Source organism: Bos javanicus, chromosome 6, assembly GCF_032452875.1.
Source record: "Bos javanicus breed banteng chromosome 6, ARS-OSU_banteng_1.0, whole genome shotgun sequence".
NCBI classification, from domain to species: domain Eukaryota; kingdom Metazoa; phylum Chordata; class Mammalia; order Artiodactyla; family Bovidae; genus Bos; species Bos javanicus.
This window is the reverse complement of record NC_083873.1, coordinates 40,484,393-40,491,348: the sequence shown is the minus strand read 5'-3', so window position 1 is coordinate 40,491,348 and position 6,956 is coordinate 40,484,393.

Sequence of the window (6,956 nt, the reverse complement as noted above, 5' to 3'; positions counted from 1 at the left end):
GGCAGCTCTGTCATGGTGTCTACATGAGACGGACGAGGGCATATTGGTATATCCTGATGACAAGTGTTGGATACACACTTCCGTTAAACTGGAATGTGAATGCAGGACGATCCAAGCTGAGATGAGGAAAAGGAACTTGAAAAAGTAACCTCTTAGGCCAAGGATGTCTTTCCAGACGTGGCGCTTTCCTTACTATGAGCTCACTGATCAGTTCCATATTTTACCCTGACCGTCACAATGGAAATTGCTTCTGTGTATATGGAGACTGTTTTAAAAAGAACAGGAAAATAGGATCACACAAAGCTGCAACTATTATTCTCTTTGATTTGATCTCAAGCAGTTCCTTAAGTAATGTAATTTTTACCTTTCTTCCCATGTGAGGGAAGATTAGATTTCTGGAATCCTGTCAGTCTCCCTCAGCTGATGAGCTCACCTGTTGTCTGGTCTCTAAACTGCGTGCTCCCAAAGTTCCTTAAATGTAGGTTCTTTAGTTGGAGCAAAAAGCTCAGGTGATCAGATATCATGGGATTTTCCTTAATTTCTTCTGACTTTGGAATTAGTGAGTTTATAGATGAAATTTTGTTCTAGGAAACCACATGGGATGTGTGTGTGTGTGTGTGTGTGTGTGTGTGTGTGTGTGTGTAGGCCTGTACCTGTACACTCAGGGCTGAGAGGAGCAACTCTAGGTCTGACTAAGTTGAACTGCCAGGGCCTCTTCCCTCTTTGTACGCTTGGCCTTTGAGTGTGCAAGGCTGTGGTAACAGCTGACTACACTCCCACTCTTCAATCTAAGACTCTCCTTCCTGTTGGTAGAGTCCTGTGTTAATGTTCTAAAATAAGGAAGCATTTAGAAGAAAGGAAGAAAAAGGAAAATGAGGTTAAATGAAAAGACAGGGAGAGGAATTTTCACTTCATGCTCTGAACTGTGAGACCACCACGCTTTTTTGTGCCAAATAGTAGGAGATTTATTTCCTAATCAAATGGAGTATTGTGCACGTCATTCAGAAATGTGTTCCTGCTCATTTCACAGCTCGGAAAAGGAGGTGACAGGCATCAAAAGGGAAGAATTGTAGCTAACGTACGAATAATAGGAATGAAAAAAAATCAATGTGGAGATGTAATTGAAAGTAAGAACCGGTGGTCGAGGCAATTGATTCTGCCCATGTTATGAGTAGAAACGAAGCAAGATCAAGTCACTGCAAGATCAGACCACTCACAGATGCGCATCTTTCTCCTTTCTGGGACAATGGGGGCCTTTGAAATTGTGGACAGGGACTTTATCAGACATGCTTATTCAAAGAAGTTTCTCTCTAGTTCTTTTCCATGTCCCTTTTTTTTTTTTTTTTTTCCTTTACAGAGAATGTGTTCAGACCCGGAATGAATCCAGGGCTGTGACTTTGCAGCTGATGTAACTGGACCAGGGCATGTTCCATCCCGTCTTTTGTGACTAGCTTAGCCACCAAATTCAATTGCTCCAGGTTGACCCCCTTCATCAAAGCTCACCTGACCAGAAGGATGACCAAAAATCCTTCAGCAGCACCATAAAATTCATTCCCTCTGTCTAGGCTCAGTTTCTGAAAGAAGAGTCCTATAAAAAAAGTACTATTTATCTTTACCAAATGACAGATATAAAGAAAATTTTAGTGTGTTTTTATTGGGGAATTGTTATTCATGGACATTTTTTTAAAAAGCAAAATAACTCCCTTTGAGAAATACTCATTCCTCTGGTGTTGTCTCATGAGGGCATTCACAGACTTTGCCCATCAATTCCAGTAAAATCAATATTGCATTACGGTCGGAGTCAGGAGATCTGGGCTGGGTGACCTTGGGCAAGTCACTTAATCTCTCTGCCACAATCTATACGAACAAACTGAAAATAATTTTAGCCATTCCAAGAACGGAGAGTAAGATTAATGACAGCAAGATTTTTGGATGATTGTCTCTGTGGCTCTTTCTCCCACGCCCTCATTTTGTGTGTGCTTTTTTTTTTTTTATGTTTGATTTTCTTTAGAATCCAAATTCAGCCACCCACATATTGACACAAAGACAAAGGTACTTTCAAATGCAAGATGGCAATGCCTCCACTGGACTGGATTTTGTATTTCTGGATGCAGTCAGCACTTGCCATGTCCTCTATTTCCCCTTGTGGGAGGATGAGGAAAGCAATGAAGTCCATTTGGAAAAGCTACTGTTGCATATATATCATTGTCTCTTTTTCAGTACTTTTTTGGCTTATTGCTCTCAGGAATCCTGTTTCTTCAACTCCACTGAAACCTCCCAACGTTCAACTTGCTCATGTAGGTGATGACATGGCGCGGTCTCACTCCTCTAGCTTGGATCTCAGTGTTCTCTTCAGTGCTCTCTCAAGTGTTGACCCACACCTTCACAAGCTGTGACCTCAGGGGATAAAACAATACTTACTGACACATTTAATGAGTGCCCTGGGATCTCACCAATTCTTCCAACTGCCATCCTGACTCACCTCTTCTTTTGCTATCAGACTTATTGAAAGGGAAGTCTAGTACTCATAATCTCCATTCCTTTCCATAGCTATCCATCTATTATCCCATCACTCTGTTAAAACTGTTCTTCCTTCATCTCCATTCTGGGACCACGTCATTCTAGAAACATGATCATTACTTAACATTGGGTCTTGTTCTTCAGTTCAAGCTCATTCTTTTGTGTATCTAAATTAGCTTATCCATTTTCTTGGCTTCAATGACCAATTCTATGTAAAACTCATACCCATGCTTTTAGACATCCAAGGACATAATTTGTTTTAAAATATCTTGTCCTACAACTTTGTCACTCTAAGAGCATATATTAAACACTTTTTTGAAAGTGAAAGTGTTAGTTGCTCAGTCATGTCCAACTCTTGTTGATATCATGGTCTGTAGTCTGTCAGGCTCCTTGGTCCATGGAATTCTCCAGGCAAGAATACTGGCATAGGTTGCCATTCCCTTCTCCAGGGGATCATCCCTACCCAGGAATTGAACCCAGGTTTCCTGCATTGCAGGCAGATTCTTAACCATCTGAGCCACCAGAGAAACCATATTAAAGGCTTTACATGATGGGCTTGGGGGTGGGGGGTGGGGAGGGTGGTCATTTTGTGAGAAATCTGGAATACCACACTAAAGAGTTTGGATTTTATCCTGCAGAAGGGATTAAAGATCCCTTAATTAAAGATATTTAATTAAAGACATGATTTAGAGAAATGTATTGTTTTCATTCAGTGGAGTGGAGGATGCATTGAAATCACAAGGTTGGGGCTTCCCAGGTCAGCAACTCCTATTGGCAAGTTGTTTCCAGCTCTGTGCAGTCGCCATGCTGCTGCTAAACCCAGATTCCAATCCTTGTGAAACAAGTTCACAAGATGTTATGCTTGACTTCTCGTTCTTCCTTGCAAACATACACAATTCATCATGCATGATTAATTGTCCTACTGTAACAATACACGGTATACAGTCTAATTCATTTACCATCCCCACCCTTTTTTTACTCCTGGCCCTTACATGTTTTTACAGTTAAGAAACAGCCTCCTGATCAATTGATTTTAAATTCTGCTACTTATCTAAAACTCCCATAATTCAGGTCTTGACAAATCATTCTTTTACTCTGTCTTATTAATACTATTCTTGCCACAAGAATTCTGAACTTCTTAGCCCTCACCCTCAAGTATAGCCTGTATATTTCCACAACCATGCATTTGCTCAAACAATTTTGTTTGCTTAATAGTGAATTCATACAGTGAAATTGTTCTCTGATTTCCTGAGTTGATAAAGTACTTCCTTCTCCATCATTTTAAGCATGCAATGTTACCATGGCTCTTCCCGGCTCAATCCATATATACAATGGCTTATTTATAGAGACTATATCTCTGAAGATTCAGCTTAACACTACTGGTCTTCCCTAGTATTTCTTGGACTGTTTTGGTTTCCTTAATGAGAACTGGAACATCTTAATAGAGGAAGAATAATTTTCCCTCACAGATTGGAGGACCAGTCCTCTGGCATCCTGGCAAAGTGGCACCCTTAAGCGTACTTTTGCTGGTTTTCCAGTTGACCTCTTTCCTGAATCTCTGGCTTTGATGTCCAGAGCAAAGAATGTGCATGAGTTTTAAAGCATGGATCGGCCAGCAGTTGTTTCATTTACTCCAACCTCATCAGCCTTTGAGGTCATGGAAATTCCTTTGAGATTCCAGAAATATTACTTTTCAGTGCTATTGTAAGTGTTCATATTTTCTGTGTCTCCAGAGGTATTTCATTTGGAACTACATTACACGTAACTAGCTGCTATTTTAAAATGGAAATCTACTTCTGTTGGCAGTTTAAAAGCTTACTGTAAACAGATGCTCAAAAATAAATGGACTAGATGAAGTGAGTTAATAAAGTCAGAAAATGGTCACTGTTCTATTGCACACATGAAATAAATGCATGCCTCACTCTGATCACGTTAACTTCTTTTGTTTCCTTGACTACATATGTTTTTCCTCTCCTCAGGCGTATGAACAGACTGCTCTCTTTGCATGAACCCCCACACACTTGACCTTCATATATTTCCATTTGTCTCCATCCTAGATCTGACTTTATCCTTATAATTTGGCTTCAATGTCACTTCCTCACAGGCATTCTTTAGCCTCCCAATATGTATTTGATTGGATCCCTCTATTCTATGTTTATCTAGTACCTTACACTTTCCTTCAGGGTGCTTATCATAATTGGAGATTATATATTATTTTACTCATTTGTGTAATACCCATTACAACCTCAGTTACAACTGCATGTATGTGCTGAAATGGCAGAATAAGAATAGCGCTCAGTCGTGTTTGTACAATAGTGCTCAATTGTTTGTGACCCCATGGACTGTATAGCCTGCCAGACTCCTCTGTCCACTGAATTTTCCAGGCAATAATACTGATGTGGGTTGCCATTTCCTCCTCCTAGGGATCTTTCTGACCTAGGAATCAAACCCATGTCTCCTGCGTCTCCTGCATTGGCCAGCAGATTCTTTACCACTGCGCCACCTGGGAAGCTCAAAATGGCAGAAACAAAGTCTGTTTCACTTTAGACTATGTGTCAAAAGTTTAGCGTAGCTTATTGCACTTAATAGAAGATAGGAAATAAAGTTATTTTTGAGTACACAAGAGAAGATTAAGAATGAAAATAGCTTATGTACTTTATAAAGCTTTATATACTTTATATAAAGCTTCATATACTTTTATAAAGACTTTTAAAAGCATAACTTTTGAATAATGGTCACTATATGAGGCAGATGACATCATAACAGTCATGATCTTTAAGTCCTGGATCGATTTTCACAAGTCTTTCAATCATTTCCCCAGAAAGAATTGCTGCTGACAAAGCAAGCCATCCAAAAAGAAAATGCTGAGAGCAATTCTAAAGCTGGGGTTAGTCTATTATTGCTCAGAAATAATTTCAGGAAATCTGTGGTGAAAACATTCTGAAAATTGAGATAGCTATTATTCAGCAAACACATCTTAAACGGAACACATGTCACATCTTCATGGGATGTTATCTGAAGGGACCTCCTCACTCATGTGAGACTTAAGTAAACACATTAGGGATGTTTAATTACTTTATCTTTTCAGATTACAAAGGTACATTATTCTGTGTAGTAGCCTTGATTCTGATATAGGCAAAATGGATTTTAACATATTGAATTCTGTCAGAAATGCTCTAGTTTCCTATTGAAGAAATCCTATGGTCAAGGCCCTATAAGTAAGCAGACTTTCATAACATGAATAACTGCCCTTACTTTGTTTCATTTACTTGAAATTTACTGGTAATTATTTGACTACTGAATTTCCTCAAAGAAGAGCTTTTGTAGAAAGGAGTTGTGTCACGAGGCAAATAATCCCCTAAGGAACTTGCTGAATCAACCCAATTTCCAGCAAACAATTATATTTTGTGTCTTTATAAGCAAGAAGGAGAAAGGATAACATTCTGAAAACAACTAATATTTCAACTTTTTTGCTTAAAAAACAACAAAAAGTGTATAATGTAGATTACTTAAATTGACATAATTAGTACAGAGAATAACTGGGTGGTGGAAATAAGGCACCAAGCCTTTAAAGTCTCTTAGTAGAAAGGGTAGCAATTACTGAGCTGCTGCCTCTATCTTTTGAACACAAAGCATGTGTGGTCTGAGAGAGCTGATGGGCTGAAATTCAGTTCCCCCATTTTTTAGCTATTTATGCCTGTGGAAAACAAGGAGCATAAAAACTCACAGGTTTGTCGTGGGACATGAATGAGATATTTCACATAAAGTCCTTTGTATAGCACCTGCCATATAATAAGCCCTTAAAAAACAATGACTATTAAGATAACACAAATCTTTGCAAAAAGAAGCAACCAGCGAGAATAAATACTATAAAGGTTTTACAAGGACTATATAATATTTATATAATTAAAATGCAGACATTTTAAAGAATAGTGAATAATTAGACATTTGTGTCTGTGAAAGAGGCAGTGTGTGTGTGTGTGTGTGTGTGTCTGTGTGCACTCATCAATGCAAGCTCACATACACATGATTTTCCTACAGAGGACTTCCGTGGTGGCCCAGGGGTTAAGACTCCATGCTTCCAACGCAAGGGGCGCGGGTTCAATCCCTGGTCAGGCAAGTAAGATCACATATGTGGCACAGCTTGACCAAAAAAGTAAAACGACTGGGTTTTCTTGCAGGGAACCAAAGAACTCCTGATGCGGGAGGGTTAACATTCCACTCAGTCAGTGTTGTTTCCCTGTTCTGGATGGCATATATTGATATTACCAACCCTTTCCTGAGAGCACCTGTGGAGAAAGGTTCTCTTTGTCTTTTCAAAAGTTTTCCATTTTGGTTCTAACTGTGGGGAAAAGAACAACAGAAACAAAGTCCCATTTTGGTCTAGTTAGATTTCATTTTATAATATCTGGGAGGAAGGAATGAATTGAATATGC